General features: G+C 35.6%; 1 non-coding gene across 1 annotated transcript; it reads right to left on the bottom strand.

The window, feature by feature from the left end:
* Positions 1 to 16,655: 16,655 nt before the first annotated feature.
* LOC115030932 (U6 spliceosomal RNA) lies at positions 16,656 to 16,763 on the bottom strand. Its single transcript, XR_003836531.1, has one exon. It is a non-coding gene; the product is annotated as a U6 spliceosomal RNA (small nuclear RNA).
* Between the last annotated feature and the right edge of the window lie 6,254 nt (positions 16,764 to 23,017).

Raw genomic sequence — 23,017 nt, 5'->3', positions numbered from 1 at the left:
TCTGAGACACTATCACCCTTCTCAAATCATCATAAAAGAATTTAGTTCATCTCAAATTCTACCTTATCCCTTCTAAAATCAACATTAAGTAAGGTATGGATACCAAGTCAATAACTAGTTGTGTATGAAATATGAAAAAGGTATGAAAGAAGTCATTAATTCCTTTGTTGTATTTAAATAAAAAGAAAATATTTTTTTAGACCATAGACAATCATTTTTAAGCAAATGCACAGCAAACCAAGAAAATATTTGGTAATAGTGTTGTATTATGAATAAAAGTGGACTAATAAAGACAAGATTCTTTTACCATAATTGGAGATAGCAGTTAGATGTACCTGTTACTCTTATTCTTCTACTGTACACTCAAATGCACACTTCTTGTTGGACCAATAGTGGACAAGACTATTTCTCTATGTCTTGTCACTTGTTTGCATGAGAAAACAAGCCCACTCTATACAATTACTTTTATGGTTTCCATTTGAAAAGTCCCACAAAAGCCCCATAAACTGGGAACTTGTGCCAACACTTGTAGCTATGAAGGGGTAATGGAGGAAGAATGCACAAATCTAACCAGTGGCTTGATCTGCTGAGAACTCATAACAAAGTTTGCTTATTGAGTATTTGGATGAAACTGGTAATCATTGTTTCTTTAAAGGACACACCTTGTCACTAGATCCTTTGCATTCTCTCTGACTCCTAGCTCATGTGAAGTGGATAATTTTCTTTTATCATGCTTTCTCTACTTTCCAAAGTTTAATAGATACTATAGTCAGTAAACCAAGGACAACATATTCAAAAGATTATTTTGTTTTTATTATTTTATATTATTTAACTCCAATATTTTGTCACAATGATGAACACAAACACACATGTAAAATTGTATCCATTTGTAAGATTTAGGGATTTATTTCTATGTGCAAAGTTTATTTCAAAATTTTATGCTTTGATGATTTTGTTATTCTTAAGAAATATGTATCACAATTTCATATTTCTTTCCAATTAATTATAGAACAAAAAAAAATCTAGTGCACTAAAGAAAAAGTTTCATAGAAAACCCGGCCTGACCTGGGTCACAAGTCCCTTGCGGTTGGCACCAGCACTGGGTCACCTGGACATGGAGTCAGCGGACACCCGCAAGGTCCCTAGAGGACTCTCCACGTGATCTTAGGACCACAGGTGAGTAGAACACAACTTCTGTTCCAATCCAATCGTACAGAACATGAGGCAGCATGAGGGAAGAAGAAAACCTGGCCTGACCAGAGCCAAAAGTCCCTTCCAATCAGCTCCAGCACCAGGTCACCTTGGGCAGGAAGTCCACAGACACCCCCAAGGTCCCTAGAGGACAAATTCTGAGGCAGACCCCATTTCGGGCCCCAGACATCCAGGCACCTTCCCTGCCAGAGGAGAGGTGTCCGCCCCGCCTGTGGGTGCTTTGCCTGAGGACCTGGGGGAGCCATCTTGGTCCCCAGATCCCTCTGAGACTACTCTTTGCAGGTGAGAGTTTGGACTACAGAAGCTACATAGATTCTGGGACAGGAAAAAGCCACACAGCTTCTGAGGCAGACCCCTTTTAGGGCTCCAGATACCCAGGCACCTTCCCTGCAAGAGGAGAGGTGTCCTCCCCGCCCAGGAGGGCTTTGCCAGAGCACCTGGAGGAGCTATCTTGTTTCCTGGATCTGTGGACTGCAGAAGCTAACAGCTTCTGGGACAGGCCCAGTTTCAGGCCTACATCTTCTTCCAGGAGGCAGATCTGAACACCAGATATCTGTGCACCTTCCCTGCAAGAGGAGAGCTTGCCTGCAGAGAGTGCTCTGACCACTGAAACTCAGGAGAGAGCTAGTCTCCCAGGTCTGCTGATAGAGGCTAACAGAATCACGAGAGGAACAAGCTCTAACCAGAGACAACTATAACAACTAACTCCAGAGATTACCAGATGGCAAAAGGCAAACTTAAGAATCTTACTAACAGAAACCAAGACCACCTACCATCATCAGAACCCAGCACTCCCACCTCACCCAGTCCTGGGCACCCCAACACACCCAAAAGGCTAGAACTGTATTTAAAAGGCTATCTCATGATGATGGTAGAGGATATCAAGAAGGACTTTAATAACTCACTTAAAGAAATACAGGAGAACACTGCTAAAGAGTTACAAGTCATTAAAGAAAAACAGGAAAACACATCCAAACAGGTGATGGAAATGAACAAAACCATACTAGACCTAAAAAGGGAAGTAGACACAATAAAGGAAACCCAAAGTGAGGCAACGCTGGAGAAAGAAACCCTAGGAAAGAAATCTGGAACCATAGACGTGAGCATCAGCAACAGAATACAAAAGATGGAAGAGAGAATATTAGGTGCAGAAGATTACATAGAGAACAATGGCAAAACAATCAAAGAAAATGCAAAATTCAAAAAGATCCTAAGTCAAAATATCCAGGAAATCCAGGACACAATGAGAAGACCAAACATACGAATAATAGGAGTAGATGAGAATGAAGATTTTTCAACTTAAAGGGCCAGCAAATATCTTCAACAAAATTATAGAAGAAAAATTCCCAAACCTAAAGAAAGAGATGCCCATGAACATACAAGAAGCCTACAGAACTCCAAATAGACTGGACCAGAAAAGAAATTACTCCACACACATAATAATCAGAACAACAAATGCACAAAATAAAGACAGTATATTAAATTAAAAGCAGGAAGGAAAAAAAGGTCAAGTAACATATAAAGGCAAGCCTAACAAAATTACATCAGACTTTTCACCAGATACTATGAAAGCCAGAAGATCCTGGACAGATGTTAACAGACAATAAGAGAACAAAAATGCCAGCCCAAGCTACTATACCCAGGAAAACTTTCAATTACCATAGATGGAGAAACCAAAGTATTCTAAGACAAAACCAGAGTCCCACATTATCTTTCCATAAATCCAGCCCTTTAAAGAATAATAACAGAAAAACAAAAACAAAAAAACATTACAAAGACAGAAACCATGTCCTAGAAAAAGCAAAAGAGTAATCCTTCAACAAACGTAAACGAAAACAGCCAAAAGAACAGAATGCCAACTCTAACAACAAAAATAATAGGAAGCAGCAATTACTTTTCCTTAATACCTCTTAATAACAATGGACTCAATTCCCCAATAAAAAGACATAGACTAACAGACTAGCTACACAAATAGGACCCAACATTTTTCTGCTTACAGGAAACCCATCTCAGGGAAAAAGACAGACACTACCTCAGAGTTAAAGGCTGGAAAACAATTTTCCAAGCAAATTATCTGTATAGAAACAAGCTGGAGTAGCCATTCTAATATTGAATAAAATTGACTTCCAACCCAAAGTTATCAAAAAAGACAAGGAGGGACACTTCATACTCATCAAAGGAAAAATCCTCCAAGAGGAACTCTCAATTCTGAATATCTGTCTATGCTCCAAATACAAGGGCAACCACATTCATTAAAGAAAATTTAGTAAAGCTCAAAGCACACATTGCACCTCACATAATAATAGTTGGAGACTTCAACACACCACTTTCATCAATGGACAGATCACAGAAACAGAAACTAAAAAGGGACACAGTGAAACTAACAGAAATTATGAAACAAATAGACTTAACAGATATCTACAGAACATTTTATCCTAAAACAAAAGGATATACCTTCTTCCACCACCTCATGGAACCTTCTCCAAAATTGACCATATAAATGGTCAGAAAACAGGCCTCAACAAATACAAAAATATTGAAATTTTCCCATGCATCCTATCAGATCACAATGGAGTAAGGCTGATCTTCAATAACAACATAAATAATAGAAAGCCAACATTCACGTGGAAACTGAACAACACCCTTCTCAATGATACCTTGGTCAAGGAAGGAGTAAAGATAGAAATTAAAGACTTTTTAGAATTTAGTGAAAATGAACCCACAACATACCCAAACTTATAGGACAGAATGAAAGCACTTCTAAGAGGAAAACTCATCGCTCTGAGTGCCTCCAAAAAGAAACTAGAGAGAGCACACACTAGCAGCATGGCAACACACCTAAAAGCACTAAAACAAAAGGAAGCAAATTCACCCAAGAGGATTAGATGGCAGGAAATAAACTCAGGGGTGAAATTAACCAAGTGCAAACAAGAAGAACTATTCAAAGAATCACCCAAACGTGGAGCTGGTTCTATCAGATCCTTCTACAAAAGGCTATACTCAACAAAACTGGAAAACCAGGATGAAATGAACAAATTTCTAGACAGTTTCCAGGTACCAAGTTAAATATTTATCAGGCTAATGATCTAAACAGTCCTATATCCCCTAAAGAAATAGAAGCAGATTCCAGCACCAGAGTTCTTCCAATGAAAAACAACTCAGGACCATATTGTTTTAGTGTAGAGTTTTATCAGACCTTCAAAAAAGATATAATTACAGTTCTGCACAAACTATTCCACAAAAGAGAAGCAGATGGTACTCTAACCAATTCATTCCATGAAGCCACAATTACTCTGATACCTAAACCACAGAAAGACCCAACAAAGATAGAGAACTTCAGATCAATTTCCCTTATTAATATCGATGCAAAAATACTCAATAAAATTCTCGCTAACTTATTCAAGAACACATCAAAAAATCATCCATCCTGACCAAGTAGGTTTCATTCCATTGATGCAGGGATGGTTTAATATACTGAAATCCATCAATGTAATCCACTATATAAACAAACTCAAAGACAAAAATCACATGATCATCTTGTTAGATGCAGAGAAAGCATTTGACAAAATACAACACCCATTCATGATAAAAGTCTTGGAAAGATCAGGAATTCAAGGCCCATTATAAAAGCAATCTACAGCAAACCAGTAGCCAACATCGAAGTAAATGTTGAGAAGCAAGAAGCAATCCAACTAAAATCAGAGACTAGAAAAGACTGCCCACTTTCTTCATACCTATTCAACATAGTATTTGAAGTCCTAGCCAGAGCAATTCGACAACAAAAAGAGATCAAGGGAATACAACTTGGAAAGGAAGAAGTCAAAATATCACTTTTTACAGATGATATGATAGTATATATAAGTGACCCTAAAAATTCCACCAGAGAAATCTTAAACCTGATAAATAGCTTCAATGAAGTAGCTGGATATAAAATTAACTCAAACAAGTCAATGGCCTTTCTCTACACAAAGGATAAACAGGCTGAGAAAGAAATTAGGTAAACAACACCCTCCAGAATAGCACAAATAATATAAAATACCTTGGCGTGACTCTAATTAAGGAAGTGAAAAATCTGTATGATAAGGACTTCAAGTTTCTGAAGAAAGAAATTAAAGAAGATCTCAGAAGATGGAAAGATCTCCCATGCTCATGGATTGGCAGATTCAATATAGTAAAAATGGCTATCTTGCCAAAAACAATATACAGATTCAATGCAATCCCCATCAAAATTCCAAACCAATTCTTCAACGAAATAGAAAGGGCAATCTGAAAATTCATCTGGAATAGCAAAAAACCTAGGATAGCAAAAACTCTTCTCAAGGATAAAAGAACCTCTGCTGGAATCACCATGCCTGACCTAAAGGTGTACTACAGAGCAATTGTGATAAAAACTGCATGGTACTGGTATAACGACAGAAAAGTAGACCAATGGAAAAGAATTGAAGACCCAGAAATGAACTCACACACCTATGGTCACTTGATCTTTGACAAGGGAGCTAAAACCATCCAGTTGAAAAAAATCAGCATTTTCAAAAAATTGTGCTGGCACAACTGGTGGTTATCATGTAGAAGAATGAGAATTGATCCATTTCTATCTCCTTGTACTAAGGTCAAATCTAAGTGGATCAAGAACTCCACATAAAACTATAAACAGTGAAAATTATAGCGGAGATAGTGGAGAAAAGCCTCAGAGATCTGGGCAGAGGGGAAAATTTCCTGAGTAGAACAGCAATGGCTTGTGGTGTAAGATTGAGAATCAACAAATGCGACCTCATAAAATTGCAAAGCTTCTGTAAAGCAAAAGATACCATCAACAAGACAAAAAGGCCACCAACAGATTGGGAAAGGATCTTTACCTATCCTAAATCAAATAAAGGACTAATATCCAATATATATAAAAAACTCAAAAAGGTGGACTCCAGAATATCAAATAACCCCATTAAAATGTGGGGCTCAGAGCTAAACAAAGAATTCTCCCCTGAGGAATACTGAATGGCTGAGAAGCACCTGAATGCTTCAGCATCCCATCAGGGAAATGCAAATCAAACAACTCTGAGATTCCACCTCACACCAGTCAGAATGGCTAAGATCAAAAATTCAGGTGACAGCAGATGCTGGAGAGGATGTGGAGAAAGAGGAACACTCCTCCACTGTTGTTGGGTTTGCAAGGTTGTACAACCACTCTGGAAATCAGTCTGGCTATTCCTCAGAAAATTGAACATAATACTACTGAAGGATCCTGCAATACCTCTCCTGGGCATATATCTAGAAGATGTTCCAACTCTTAAGTAGGACATATTTTCTACTATGTTCATAGCAGCCTAATTTATAATAGTCAGTAGCAGGAAAGAACGGAGATATTCCTCAACAGAGGAATGGATACAGAAAATGTGGTATATTTACACAATGGAGTACTACTCAGCTATTAAAAGAATGAATTTATGAAATTCCTAGGCAAACAGATGGACCTGGTGGGCACCATCCTGAGTGAAGTAACCCAATCCCAAAAGAACTCACGTAATATGTTTCACTGATAAGTGGATATTAGCCCAGAAACTTAGAATACCCAAGATAAAAGATACAATTTGCAAAACACATGACACTCAAGAAGAATGAAGACCAAAGTGTGGATACTTTGCCCCTTCTTAGAATTGGGAACAAAACACCCTTGGAAGGAGCTACAGAGATAAAGTTTGGAGCTGAGACGAAAGGATGGACCATCTAGAAACTGTCATGCCTGAGGATCCATCCCACAATCAGCCTCCAAACACTGACACCATTGCATAAACTGGCAAGATTTTGCTGAAAGGACCCAGATATACCTGTGTCTTGTGAGGCTATACCGGGGCCTAGCAAACACAGAAGTGGATACTCACAGTCAGCTATTGGATGGATCACAGTTCCCCTAATGGAGGAGCTAGAGAAAGTACCCAGGGAGCTAAAGGGATCTGCAGCCCTATATGTGGAACAACAATATGAACTAACCAGTCCCCCCAGGAGCTTGTGTCTCTAGCTGCATATGTATCAAAAGATGGCCTAGTTGGCCATCATTTGAAAGAGAGGCCCATTGGTCTTCTAAACTTTATATGCCTCAGTACAGGGGAATGCCAGGGCCAAAAAGTAGGAGTGGGTGGGTAGGGGAGTGATGGGGAGGGTATGGGGGACTTTTGGGATTGCAATTGAAATGTAAATGAAGAAAATATCTAATTAAAATGAAAGAAAGAAAGAAAGAAAGAAAGAAAGAAAGAAAGAAAGAAAAAAGAAAGAAAGAAAGAAGGAAGGAAGAAATAAAGAAAGAAAGAAAGAAAGAAAGTAAGAGAGAGAAAGAAAGAAGGAAGAAAGAAAGAAAGAAAGAAAGAAAGAAAGAAAGAAAGAGAGAGAGAGAGAGAGAAAGAAAGAAAGAGTGAGAGAGAGAGAGAGAGAGAGAGAGAGAGAGAGAGAGAGAAAGAACAAGTTTCATGAAACAACAAAGTATTTGACCCTAAGCCGTTTGATGATCTGAAGTGAAAGAATCACATGAATGCTAACTACATGAACACATGATCCTAAAGTACAGACCTCTCTTTGATGCAAGGATAAATTAAGTAGATCGTAAAGGCAACAAAAAGATGAAAACCATGAAGCCTGAGAGCAGTCATGGGAAGTGCTAATGTGGGGAGGTCAATATTTAATACCAAGATGAAGCTACTTCTGATGATTTTCTTTTCCCTGAACTTTTCCATAGGGATAAACCCTCATTTTAAAGCTTCTTGGCTCAGTAAAGAGTGACCACCTCCCCCTTTCACACTTCTGGAATCTGAGAACAAAAATGTACCTATAAGTGGCTGTTTAGTATTTCATTTTAAAAAACAAATTTCCTCTCTCATATGTGCTTCTGTACTGGGATGCTTGATAGGAAAGTTGTTGATTTGCAGAGGTGGTTCAGCAGTTGATCAGTGCCACCCATCTGCATGTTTATGTCTGACCCACAGCCTGGAGGTGTGTCCATAGAATAGGACAATGTGATTATCAGACTTTGAAATGTGCTGTGCAGTGTAAGCCTGCACAAAACTGGCTGGGATGGACGGGAAGTCCATGAGCTCTGAATCTCAAAACTGTTAAAAGACAACACCTCATATTAATTTAAAAAACACTGAATATGATTTTTAATAAAAATGTTACATCATTTATCCATTCTTCCCAAATTTCCCATCCCCTTTGTTACCTTTGAAAATCATGAGCACTAGCTTTAGTTACTATCTATACACATGCAAAGAAACCAATACACGCAGATGGACATGGAAACAAATACACGCACTTGTACATAGAAAATACATCAAAACAAACTACTGAGTTCATTTTATGTTACCTATGTTCATGTGTTCAGGACTGACCTTTAATTGATGTATAACCATTTAGGAATATCTTCTCTGAAGCAGACCATTTTGATCTTAGAAATCATTAATTTATCATAGCGCTTTATCTAGTGGTAAGGATCATGCTATTTCCCCAATCATTGTTGACATGTCAACTGGTATTCTTTAGGCAGCATTTTATTGAGATTTCATGAGCATAAATTCTCTATCAGAGTTAGAAGGCACACTCATGTGGACTTCCTGATCCTTAGTTAAATTCAGTCTTTCTAGCTCTTCTTCTAGATGTTCCCTGATTCTTCGGTGCAGGAGCTGTTGTAGATATTTCAAATTGTGTAGAGCATTGCAAGGTCAGTTATTCTCTGTGTTTTGACCAGAGAATATTCTGTAATGATCTCTCTCTCTGCTGCATAAAGAAGATTCTTAATGAGGGCATGAAAGCTACAGGTTCTGGGGGCATAAGATAAGTATTTAGAAAGCATTTTAAATTAAAATGGTTTAGGAAAATGGTACTAGTACATCGTCCTTTAAGACTCATGTGCTCACCGGGTAATTGTTTAGGTTTACAGTACTTAGCATGAACTCCTTCCTGACATTAAACTACTGTTAGCTAAACTTACTGTTAGTCAAGATATAAGAGCCACTACTGTACCTTTTGGGACAACTTGACATGCTTGTCATTATTTTTATTTCATTAACATTACATTTGTGTAAGCGTATTGATTTTTTTCTTCATTGGAAACTTGCCTCTTACCTTCCCAGACTGTGAAAGCTAGTCATCATCAAGGAAGAGAATTTTGGGTCAGATGCCGCTATAATCCTCCAGGTTTGAAGAGTGTTAAAATAAATTAATAAACTGTTTTTCCCCTCTGGTCCCAGCTCCTGGAATGACAACTATACACAAAATATTTATTTATAAATACCTAGGACATAAACTTTGGTTCATTTCCTGACTAGCTCATAACTTTTATTTAATCCATTTAAGCTCTTATGTCGACTCCTTGACTAGTTACCTCTCTTTCAGTCCAGGCATGCTTCTTCCTTAGCCTCTCCTCTGCATCTCCCTCAGTGTCTCCCTAAGTGCTTCCATCTCCTGGTTTATGTCTAGACTCTCTGGTCCATTTCTTCCTTGGTCTGTACCCCGCATTTCTCTCCATTTCTCTCTTTTATACTCTTACTACTTCACAGAATCCTTTCTTCTCTTTCTGTCAGTGTCCCACTTCCTATTTTTGCCTCAGTTCATTGGCCATCATTTTTTTTTGTTTTGTTTTGTTTTTTTTTTTTTTTTTTTTGTTTTGAGAGGTGATGTTTATAATAAATTATGACAACATTTTACAAATAGTGTCTGCCATAGGGCATAAAGTTCAAGTTTAGTAAAGTCCTGAATGACAGGCAATGTGGCTATATTTTCACTAAAGATCATGTACAAGAAGATCTGCCCAGGAAGACATGAGGAGTCAGACACATGGGTAACCAGCCATGTGGCAAATTGCAGATTAAAACAAATGGGTTATCTTAAGTTATGAGTCAGTCTAGTTATATGGCCAAAGTATCTGTAAATATAGTTTAGGTCTGAATCTTCTGTTAGCATGGGGCTGGGGAAAAGAACCAGGACCTAACTTGAACAGAAGTATCCTGTACCATCAGCAAAATAACTTGCCTTCAACTTTTGGGAGGTAAACAAGGAAAATAGCAGGGACTTTTCTTTTGGGGGGAGTCTCTTGTACTCTCTGAACAATAACTTGAACACAAAAAACTATTTATTTCCTATTAATCAACTATTACTAACCTCATTAGATTTTCAAGTCAATGGAAAAGATATTTTTGAAAACTACCTAAAAGCAAAGTACTGCATACACTCATATAGCCATGTATACTTTCAAACCTATATTCTAGCTGCTTTTTATTGTTGTTGATTTCCATGCAAAGAAAATGTATGTGGAGTTTTGAAAAACTACAGGAAAAGACAATAAAATATAGTAAGTCATAATTACAGATGGAAGAACTGCAGAACAAAGTTTTATCATGTGTATCTCTTAGCATAATGAAAATAACATGTAGCAAAGAATTTAATAAGTCAATGTTCTAGAAATAAAACAATGTAACAGTCAATGAAGTTTACAATAATATTAATATGAAACTTTTAGGATATAATAAGTGATCAATAAATATCTGTATTTTTTATCATAATTAGAAAATTCTTCATGCAATCTAATATTTAAAGAGTATATGCTTATAAGAAAAGTCGGTAATTATTAGATATTTTAACAAGCAGAAAATGACATAGAATTCTTTTTGACCTTTTCTTTCACCTAACTGGTTTGTGGGTAATCCTTTCTATTTATCAAAAGACAAAAGAAGATTTAAGCATTCATGTAAGGGTAGATAATTTACCAGTGAAAGAAAATGTCATTAACTTAGGGAATCTCCCTCTAGAGGTGTGACTTATACAGAGTTTATATTTAGAAGTATGATAATGTGATTCTTAAAAGTAAACATGAAATGGAGTTTAAAACAAGTCTTTTTTTTTTTTTTTTTTTTTTTTTTTTTTTTGGTTTTTCGAGACAGGGTTTCTCTGTGTAGCCTTGGCTGTCCTGGAACTCACTTTGTAGACCAGGCTGGCCTCGAACTCAGAAATCCGCCTGCCTCTGCCTCCCGAGTGCTGGGATTAAAGGCGTGCGCCACCACGCCCGGCTTAAAACAAGTCTTAACAACCTGCGAACAATCTATGAGTTTTCTATATTATCTCCAACACTCCGATTCCCATTCCACATTTCTCCTTCACATTTGGTGAAGCTTGACACTCATCATATCCTACTTATCACTCCATCCTTTTGCAGTTTTGTTCTTCATGTGTGCTCTCTTATAAATATTACCTTGTTTTTGCATTCAATATCATTTGTGTTTTTAAAAACATAAGACAAAAAACGTGGAGGCAGAATTTTTAGGAATGGTAGAGGATGACTTCTAATGGCTCAAAGAAGAAAAGAAAATTGATAAATATGTATTCCCCTTTCTCATCTTTTCTAACATTTTTCATTCAATTTCATTCAATCAATCTTTCCATGTGCTATCATTTTCATTTGTCATTTAAACATGTAAAACAATAAGTAGTTCAAATATACTGATCGAAATTCATGCTCAGCTTTTTTTGATCCATACCTTTTGCTATAAGATGAACTACTGTTTGTGCAGGTTCATGACAATGGTAGTTCCTTTGGTAGCAATAATGTTGCAGAAAATTTATTTCTCTCCTCTATACTGCCTTGTGAATACATTTAAGTGCCCAGAAAAAAAAAAAAAGAGTAACCTCAAACCCCTCAACTTAATCTAACCTGTAATGTCCCTTGTGTCCTACAAGGTAACAAATACACATACTTTAAGCGATTAGGAGGAGTGTGTTTAGAAAAAGATGCAGGATCCTGTCTACTGAAAGATAAACTGACAACTCCACAGTTAACTTCATCAGGACTGCCTTTCTTTCAAAGTGACTTCTCCATCTCCTATTTTCACCTGGAATGCATGAGGTTATAATTGCTCTGTGTTCTAGCCAAGACTTGTTTATTACCAGTTGTTTTCATAATAGCCATCCTAGTGGTTCTAAGTGTTATCTCACTGTGATTTTGATTTGCATTTCCTAATGACTAATGATGTTGACAACCATTAATGTGCTCACTGACTGTTCTTATACCTTTTATGAAGACATGTCTCTTCAAGTGAACAAGGGGGTGTGGTAATGATTTATTGATTACAGAATTATTGAACAGTCATTGTTTTTACATAAGGGTAAGACAGTAAATATTTCAATTTGATTCCTTTGGTATTTAACAGCATGAGATGAATTTAAATATTAGCATACATAAAGACATTGTTTTGAAAACTTAATAAATATCATTGTATCAATAAATAGTAAATGCTATTCTAATTCAAACTTAATATTCATGTAAATTTCTTAAAGCTTTTAATTATTACATTTCTAAAATATTTTTAAAATGATATTTGTATATGTTCCTGACAGCATGTTCGTGTGTGCACATGTGTGTGCGTTAAGCACTTATTTTTAAATATAACAGTGTTTTGTAAAAGAGCCTGGCATATGTTTAAAAAATACATACCAAAGCTGTCTTTTAAAAGTTGGTATGAGTCGAAGTCTTATGATACTTATCTAATAATAAGCACTGAGATATTCTTAGGCAAAGTCTAAAAATGAAGTGAGTGCCTAAAAACTGTAAGCAGGTTGGCCTATAATACAGATTTCAGGAAAAAATACTAGATTACTTTGTTACAGTTTTTAAATGACTTCTAATGTGAGAGATATTTAAATTTATTGATAATGACTCTTTAAAAATATTTTATAATTTTACTATTGATTTTTAGAGTTTATTAATATTGGGTGAGATAAGAATATTTGTAACATGGTTATATAATGTAGTTTGGGCTGATTACTATCCTTGGTCATTCTACAAAAAATTACCGAAGTGTTTGGATTGTGTGTGTGTGTGTGTGTGTGTGTGTGTGTGTGTGCCACCAAACTTGACTGAGTTATTAGAAAGTTTTCCTAAAATACTCTGTTAATTTTCTAAAGTATTGTAATTGTTTAATATTCTATTCTCAAATAAATAAAATGGAAAATAGCATTTTGTTGTATGTATTTTAAATTTATTTAAAATTTTATTAATTAATTTATTTTTTCACTCCATATTTTATTCATCCTACCCCATCCATCTTCTACAGTACAGCTTCAAATTAGGGATAATAAAAACCTCCAGAAATCCCTTTATTGTTGAGTGTACTTTTAGTTTTAGCAATCCTGGGTTGTTTTCCTTTGTTTTGCTTTTTAATTTTTCCATAAGAAACTAGTTATTGGCTTTTCAAAATCTATAAAGAATACTGTGGAAATTTCATTAGGTATTGCATTGATCCTGAAGAATGCTTTTGATAAAAATGGCTATTTTTTACTATGTTAATTCTACTGATGATTAAGCATGGGGTATTTTTCTATTTTCTGATATCTTTGTCAATTTCTTTCTTTATGTATCTGAAGATTTTGTTATACAAGTCTTCTGTTTATTTGGTTAATGTTACCCCAAGATATTTTATTTTATTCATAACTATTTTGAAGGGTGCTATTTCCTTGAATTCCTTCTCAATCCATTTGTTACTTCTCTGTAGAAGGGCTACGTTTAATTTTTTGAGTCAATCTATATCCAAACATATAGCTAAAGGTGCATATCAGCTCTAGGAGTTGCTAGTAGAATATTGGGATCCCTTATTTATACTGACATATCATCTGCATACATGATTCTTTAACTTTATACTTTTCAATTTATAACCACTTGATTTCCTTCGATATTTTTTTATTGTACTAGCTAGAATTTCTTCTATTATCCCTGAGGTCAAGTCCTAAGTCATAGTTTTCAAGCTCAATCATTAGGTTTTCACTTTATAGAAAAATGTTAATTTTGCTGATTATACCTTTTGCTTTATATTTAATTCTTTAATACAGAAATTAAATATACATTGCCTTGATTTTTGTTAAAATGATGACAGTTTGTACATATCATTTTATTAAAGAGCATGTAAATTGAGAACAGATGATCTTTAAAGTATCTTTTTAATTGACCAGATATTTCCATCATTTTATTCTTTGAAATGAAACACTTTTACACTGTGATTGATATTGTTGTCTCGTTTTAAGTCTATATCTGATTATGTCTCAGTCTGAATTTTAAAAAGATTCATTTTATATTTACATTACTCTACCGTTTTAACATGTGAGAAATTACAAACTCTATCAACCATGAATGTTGTGAACTTAGAATCTTGCTCAGTTTTCACATTTCTGTGTTTCATTTGTTTTAGGCTTTATTGCTTCTGATTTGTTATCTTTTCCTTGTTGTTATGAATGGTCTTATCAGAATTTACTTGAAAGACTGTATTTATGTAATTTAAACTATTGTTATATTCATCTTCTGCTTGAGGAACCAGAAATGAATCAGAGTAGACAAATGTGTCAATTAAGACATATTGTCTCAGGACACTTTGTCATGGGATGTGGTGATATTTTTCCTATGTTAAGCACCTGCATTTACTAGTTCATCTCAGTTTGAGAACAAGTTCTGAGACTGGAAGTGAATGCATATTATACACAAATCTTTGTTTGGTTCTTTCTTGTTTGGAGCATCCAAAAAATAAAGTTAGCTATATTTTCTACTTCTATATCGCTTCAAAAGTCTCATGGTACTCATTGGAATACCATGTTTTCCATAATTCCTAAGAAGAGAGAGGTAACAAAAATTATACTGTTGCTTATTTTATACATGTAAGTACATACATAGATACATACATACATGCATACATATACATACACACACAAACACACATACATACATAGGTATAGGTATAGATACAAAAAAATTACCTGATTTTATTTGATGTTAATTAGATATTTATGAATAGTGCAAAGTGTTTACTAAACTTAATATTATAAAGGAACATTGATATTTAAAATCTACTTTAACAGTGTTTAGAGTAATGTTTTAGAGCATGTTAAGAATACATGCTACTCAATCAGAATATTGGTTGAAATTTGTAATGCCACAGCCATCTGTCTCACCAGATCCAAAGAATCTAATGCCATCATGTGACTTTGAAGGACACTAAGCACATGCTCGATCCACATTCATACATTTAGCCAAAGCATCAATATGTATAAAATGTAAAAAGAAAAATAAAATTATGATTTATCGATCTGTGTTTATGTGTTATCGCCAAATGAAACCCTTAGAATTTATAGCCCTGTCAGATCTCTATTTCTATATATGGTATGACATTATTTTTACTAAAAACATTACAAGAAAATATGAATTTTATGCATATCTTAGTTGGCATTCAAATTTGAAATATGTGTTTATCAAAATATTTATATGTATATATGTAAATATATGTCTCTATATATGTATATATATATATGTGTGTATATATATATATATATATATATATATATACATTGATAAAAGCTGCTTAGTGTGTATGTTGCTTGTTTGTATATTTTCAATGACTGACCAATTGTTTTTTAAAAAAAAAAAAAAAAACCAAATGCAGTGTTCTCCTGTTCTTGACATTTCCTATTTCTCTGTAGTTATTTGCCAAAATTTGAGGCCTGGTGGGCTATCTCTCTTCTACCCCATATCAGGTATACTTTTATTATTCTTGCTCAGCTCATACGTAAGCAGTCATATTGATCAGACTCCATGTGTTTGCCTTCTATCATTCCTAGAAAACACAATTCCACTCAATACTGCCTTGTCTTCTAGCACTTTTCGATTTTCTGCAATGTTCTCTGAGTCTTAGCTATGGAGTAGGTTGTAGATGTATCCACTGGGACTGAGCTTCACAACTAAGCTTTTTTTTTTTTTTTTTTTTTTTTGGATATGGTATTCTATACTGATTTTGGGCTGTGGGAAAGAGAAGTTTCCTATTTAAGATTCAACACTAAATGTAGAATTTAGTATTGTATTAGTTTAATAAAATAGTATTTGTGGGTTCTACTCCAATATCAATGACTTCATTACCACTTCAACTCTCAGGTACGATTTCACTTTTCTTTGATAAGTCTTAAGTTTCATTAGAGAGCTGTTGGTTATCTCAAAGGTATAGGACAAAACCCTTAATGAGATGGTACCATGCCAGTCATTGTTGTGGTTAATAGGCATCAGAGCTGGCAGGACTCTTGGTTTCATTCCCCCTTTGGGAGTTCACATAGTACCTTCCGGTACCATAAAAGTGGCTCCTTAGGGCAAGACTTTCAGGTCATTTCTAGCTCAGGGGCCTCTGAGGTAAGTGTTTGATGAAATTGTGTCTTCACTACTGGAGTCATACATTCCACCCCTCAGGGACAATCAAAGGCAATAGAAATAAACTGTAATGTAATGGCAAATGCTTGTACAATTCTGACCAACAACTCAAAAACTGAATCCTCATGCTGTGTATTGAATTTCCTTGTTAGATTATCTAGACACTGAGAGGGAGTATTGTCATCACAACTGGGGAATTTTCACTAAACTACATATGCATCTTTAAAGGCTGACTGAAAATATGAAATGTTTCATGAATTTTCAGGTCACCATTGTCCAGGGTCAGGTTAATCTTCTCTGCATTATTTAAATTTTAGAATACTTGTTGACAAAGCTGGCACAAATAGTGAAGATGTTTTTTAATTATTATAATTAATTATTTGGGACCTTCACATATGCATTCAGTGTATTTTGATCATATTGCTCACCCACTTCTCCAATTCTTACCAGGTCTACCACCATTCTCCAGCCTATTACAGCTCCAAATCCACCTTCCAGCCATCCTAAATTATTTTAACCCATTTCTTAAAGATGAAGAGGCAATTTGTTTAACTAAATACTTATGTTTCTGAGGGAATAACTGGAGAGTGGTTTAATATTTGCTGTTGTTTTTGTTTTGTTTCATTTTGATTTGTTGTGAGAGAACATGTCCTTATGAAGCCTAGGAAGCTGAGCACTCATTACATAGTCCATGTTGACCTACAATTGATGCTTCTCTACCTCCTACTATCAAGTGTTTGGGTTGCAAGCCTGCACTTTCAATCCCAGCTTAACATAAACCACATATGCAAGAGACATGTTCAACAGAAATTTGTAAAACAATTGCCTAGGAAAAGGTTCAACTTTTCCTTTACAGGTAAATATTTATTAAAAGGCTGTCTTGTTTGAGGAACCATTCCTATCATATATTTTATATGTTTTCTGTTAATATAAGTGTTAAGATTAATAACAAAAGTCAGAATTAGTGACATGATCCTTCTTTTTGAGGCCAGCATTATTAATATAGACAATAAACAACTTCTTTACTCAGTAATCAAGTACATATCGAACATCTCTCAAAGACACTGGTATAATTTATATACATCAAGAATAAATATGAATTGTTTCTGTTGTCGTATGTCTTGTAGGAGACATTATGAAGTTTGAATATAAGTATTCAGTTAATTATCATTCAAAATAAATACTATAGGAAAAGAAAGTAAAGGCCCTGAGCCACCTTGGGTGACATTGGAAGAATGAAATTATTCTCCATAAAGGTCTGTCATTGTGAGCACTAAATAATGGCAAGGACAACAGGCACAGAATTTCATTTTTGTAACTGATAAGGAGAAAGACTTACTAAGGAAACATAAATACAGATAGTCTAATACCCAAAAATCATATAAAGATGAATTACAATATAGTATTTAATTTTTGTTATACATGATTAAATTAATTTTTTACTCTAAACCCACATTTCATTTTACATTTTCTTTATACCATTGTTCTTTTGAGAAGTTATAATATTGATGGAATTCAAAATAATACAGCAGATACAAGTATTGAACAATATCACAGTATATTCTTTATTCCATTGAATGACATGGTGTAAAAAATATAAAAGAGCTTTGTGAATACTTGGAAGTTGAACTTTAGGAAAGGTCTCAAAACTCCTAATTGCTTTTTTATTAATTTTTAAAAATTTTTTATTCTTTAATCTTTTTTTACAGTCCAGACTTTATCCCCCTCCTGGTCCACCCTCTGACTGTCCCACATTCCACACCTCCTTCCACTCATTCTGTCCCCAAGAGTATGTGCCCACCCCATACCCCCAAACCACAACACTGTCCCACTGACTCCCTGGGGTCCCAAGTCTCTTGACGGTTAAGTGCATCTTCTCTGACTAAGTCCAGACTGGGCAGTCCTCTGCTGTATATGTGTTGGGGGCCTCATATCAGCTAGTATATGCTGCCCCTTTGGTGGTCCAGTTTTTGAGAGATCTCAGGGGTGGAGATTAATTTAGACTGATGGTCTTCTTACAGGACCACCCTTCTCCTCAGCTTCTTTCAGCTTTCCCTAATTCAACAACAGTGGTCAGCTGCTTCTGTCCTTTGGTTGGGTGCAAATATCTGCATCTGACTCTTTCAGCTACTTGTTGGGTCTTTTGGAGGGCAGTCATGATAGGTCCCTTTTTGTGAACACTCCATAGGCTCAGTAATAGTGTCAGGCCTTGCGACCTCTCCTTGACCTGGGTCCCATTTTGTTCCTGTTGCTGGACCTTTTATTCCTCAGGCTCCTCTCCATTTCCATCGCTGTAATTCGTTCAGACAGGAACAACTATAGGTCAGAGTTGTGCCTGTGGGTTGGCAACCCTATCCTTCACTTGATGCCCTGTCTTTCGGCTGGAGGAGGGCTCTACAAGTTCCTTTACACACTGTAGGGCATTTCATCTTAAGGTTCCTCCCTTTGAGTCCTGAGAGTCTCTTCCCTCCCAGGTCTCTGGTACATTCTAGAGGGGCCCCACACCTCCTCCCTCCCGAGGTAGCATGTTTCCACTCTTTCTGGTGGCCCTCAGGGCTTCAGTCCTGTCGCCCCGCTCCCATACCTGATCATGTTCCTCTCTTTCCCTCCCTGTTGCCATTCTCATCCAAGTCCACTTTCCCTCCCCCAGCCTACTGTGATTGCTTTCTTCTCCCTCCCAAGTTGGATTGAGATACCCTAACATTGGCCCTTTCAGCTTGTTAGCCTTCTTGAGTTCTGTGGACTGTATCCTGGGAATTCTGTGATTTTTGGCTAATATACCTTATTAGTGAGTATATACTATGCTGCTAGAGCCTCTTAGAGGAAAGCTTTCCTAGGCCTCTGTCTTCAAAGACAACATAACATCAGTAAGAGTGCCATGGACTTTCACCAGGCACCTGGAAAATAAAGCTGTTCATAAGTAGAAGATGCTTCTATCATTGCAAAATTGATGAGTAGAAAGGAAACAGTTATACCTTTTGGGTCTGAGTTACCTCACTCAGGATGTTATTTTCTAGTTCCATCCATTTGACTGCAAAACTCATGATGTCCTTGTTCTTAATAGCTTAGTAGTATTCCATTGTGTAAATAAACTATATTTTCTGTATCCATTCTTTTGTTGTAGGACATCTGGGTTAAATGTCTTAATGTTTTTGGATCAGAACTCCAAGGGAACCACTATGCCAGAAGCCTTAAAGAACAAGTGCAAGGTAATCACTGTACCAAAACCCTTATATAACAGCTGCAACTGTTTCATTTCTACTCACCAATTTTGCAATGATAGAAACAGCTTCTACTTATAAACAGCTTTATTTTCCAGATGCCTGGTGAAAGTCCATGACACTCTTACTGATGCTATGTTGTCCTTGAAGACAGGAGCCTAGCATGTCTGTCCTCTGACAGTGACATGGATACTCACAGCGACATGGATTCTGGGCGTAGGTCAGGAAACAATATGCAAGTGTAGGGGAAGTATTGAAGGAACTGAAGGGGATGGGGACCCCATAGAAAGACCAACAGTATCGACTGACAGGAAACCCTGGGAGCTCCCATTGACTAAGCTACCAACCAAAGAGCATACATGGGTTGGTATAAGGCTCCTGGCACATATATAGCAGAGTACTGCCATGTGTGGCCTCAGTGGGAGCTTATGTTCCTAATCCTTTAGAGACTTGATGCCTCAGAGAGGCTGAATGACTGGAGGGCACCCTCTCAGAAACAAAGGGGAAAGGAGGTAGAAAAATACTGTGAGAAGGGAGATGAAGGGCAATATTTGGCATGTGGTTAAATAACTAATAATTTAATAATATCTTTTTAAATAACTAAAAAGGAAAACCAATAGGCTATTTTCCAAATTAATCTATTCAGATAATTTTTCATAGAGAAACAGGAGCATTTGGTTATCTTATAAGAGTACTTCCCCAACTTGCTTATTTTGCTATTGTGAATAAATGTCTCCTTTAGGTTTATCTCAGACTATACTAATAAAAAATTAAAAGAACTAAAACAATATGGAAAATATGAAGGTAGACAGGAAATAGCAAGAATTAAATGACATAAGGGATTATTATTATCATTGAAAATGTATTTTGAGAATCAGTTCACTTTCTTCAATTATAAATCTTAGAATCAATTAAAATTAATTGCTTAAGTTGATGATGTTGGTAACTAAATAGAAGACTGTATGAAAAGTGAATAAATTTGAGATTAAAATTTTGGAAAAGTACATAAAATAATTAAGCAAAATATAAACACATATTTATATATCACAAGCCAATCTTACCTTTGATATGTCTGTCTATCTCTGTGTCTGTCTGTCTGTCTCTCTTCTTCTCTCTGCCTCTTTGTCACTTTCTCTTTCATGCATACATTTTAAGCAATATTATACAGATAAAGACTATGTCTTTATTTTTGGATAGCACTAAGCATGTGGAAGTAGCATCTGTTGAAACGGCATATCCTGATGTCTTAGTGCATTTTGAAATGTTTAAACACTTACAATAAGACTGTAACTCACATCAGCAGTTGACAGCTGGTTGGCAGTTTACACTTGGCAAGTGCACCTGACCCATCATTCTGTTTTCACAGTACCTTAAATGCCACATTGAGAGTGGCCTTCCTTCTCTTTCACAGAAAACATCTATTTTAAAGTCTCCTCCTTATGTGGATGTAAAGTGACTGAGTTCTGTAAGGCCACCTAATCAGTCTGGGATGACACCATGCCTCTACTCTAAGAATAAAAATATCATGAATGCAATATTGAAAGGAAACATACTAGATCAGAATATTTTTTCAAGATTTGTCAAGCACTGAGTGGACACTGAAAATCAGACTCTTGTTTAAAAAAAATGTGGTTTTCTCCTTTTTTCTAAAAAGCTATTCTAACAATAAGCACAATAAAGAAAAACATACAAAGATATATAAAGAACTAACTAAATATGATATTTATCCAGATATAATATTAGACCTATATATTCTAGGAGCATCAAACATGACCATGAGTACTGAGAAGCTCCAAGAAAATTCCTCTATCCTTGAAATGGCAATGCTAACAAAGCTACCTAGAGCATCTATGGCTCCAAGTGTAACCTAGATTATAAAGGTTCACATAACAACAAGCAACCAAAGGCTTAGAGACAAAAGCAAATTTCAGAAATCCTTAGGGTCAAACTGCAGAGGAAAGATCTGTCCTCTTCACAACACAGCTTTCTCTAGAACAGGCCTTATGGCATGGATGGCAGCTGGCGTAGTTGGAGCACATAGCATGACTACAGGCACACACACACACACAAGTATAGCCTGCACTTCAGAAAAATTGAACAATCTAGCAAGAATAAAGGATATTTCATATCAAAATCAATATCCTAAGTGAATTAAGTGACATTTCAAGCATTGATAAATCCTGAAAAATATGTCTATAAATTGTAATATGCCTAGCTATCATACAACTAAAATAAAAGGGTACAAATATGATTTCCATGTCATCAGCAGGTAGATGAATACTCTATTTGTAGTAAAACCATTTCAACAGTTGTAAAGAGTACTAGTTTAAAACTCATCAGGTTAGTAGATAACTATTACTCTTTGTGTTTTTTTTTAAGTAAAAATAAAACAAAGTTTTCAAGGAGATATTGTTTTCAGATTGAGTCAGTCTCTAAATCAAAATTTTAGGTCAAAAATTGGTAACTGTACTTAATTTTGACAAGCCAGGTAGTATTCACACTGTAATGTGAAATAGTTACCTCATACCGCTAATATTTCAATTTTTAAAACGTAAAAAGATTTTTTTATAAAAATAGTAATACATATTTAGCAATTTTTACATCAGAAATTATTAGAGGCCTGTGATGATTTGAATGTGATAGCTTTGATATCCATCGGCAGCTAAATGATAAGTCTCTGGTTCATCACATTACTTTGGAAAGCTTTTGACCTTGCTGAAGGAATTGTGTCATTGGGGTGAGTTTTGAGATTTCCAATTCTTCCCTGCACCTCAGCATTTCTTGTTGTTTTCCATTTGTAGTTCTAGATATGAGCAATTCCTGCTGCAGTGTATGGAGCTTGTAGCACTACTTCCCTGCACTGATGGTGATCTTATCACTCTGGAACAGAGATCCCAGATAAATTAATCTTTCTATAAGTTGCTTTGGCCACTATGATAGGAATAGAAAAGCAATGATTACAGAAGTGAAATTATTTCATTGTGGGAAAAAGACAAAGATAGCATAGTATCGTATAAGCTAAACCATTAGCTTACAGTTCAATATTTAAAACAAATCAAAACTACAGTGACTCTATCAATAAATAATTCATCACTACCAAAGTCATTTCATTAAAATTGAAATAGAGTATTATCAAAAGAACAATATCAAAAACTGTTTTCATTGTAAAGATTAAAAGCTAAGCTGAGGGAAGAGAGAATTTAGTTTGTTTCAACATACACAAAAGAAAAAAGAAATTAACAACAAAAAGCTACTCTTGTTTGGAAATAAAAGCCTGAGCATAACTTCAAGCAGGCAACAAAAATTATATACAGTTCCTGCTAAATTTAATTAATACTGGGAAAGTAGACTTAAAGAAAACCCAGGTAGTCTAGAA

The sequence above is a fragment of the Mus caroli genome, unplaced genomic scaffold (assembly GCF_978045245.1).
Source record: "Mus caroli unplaced genomic scaffold, Mus_caroli_1 scaffold_6, whole genome shotgun sequence".
Classification (NCBI taxonomy): Eukaryota; Metazoa; Chordata; class Mammalia; order Rodentia; family Muridae; genus Mus; species Mus caroli.
The sequence above is the reverse complement of the archived record's forward strand: the minus strand, read 5'-3'. Positions and strand labels throughout refer to the sequence as shown.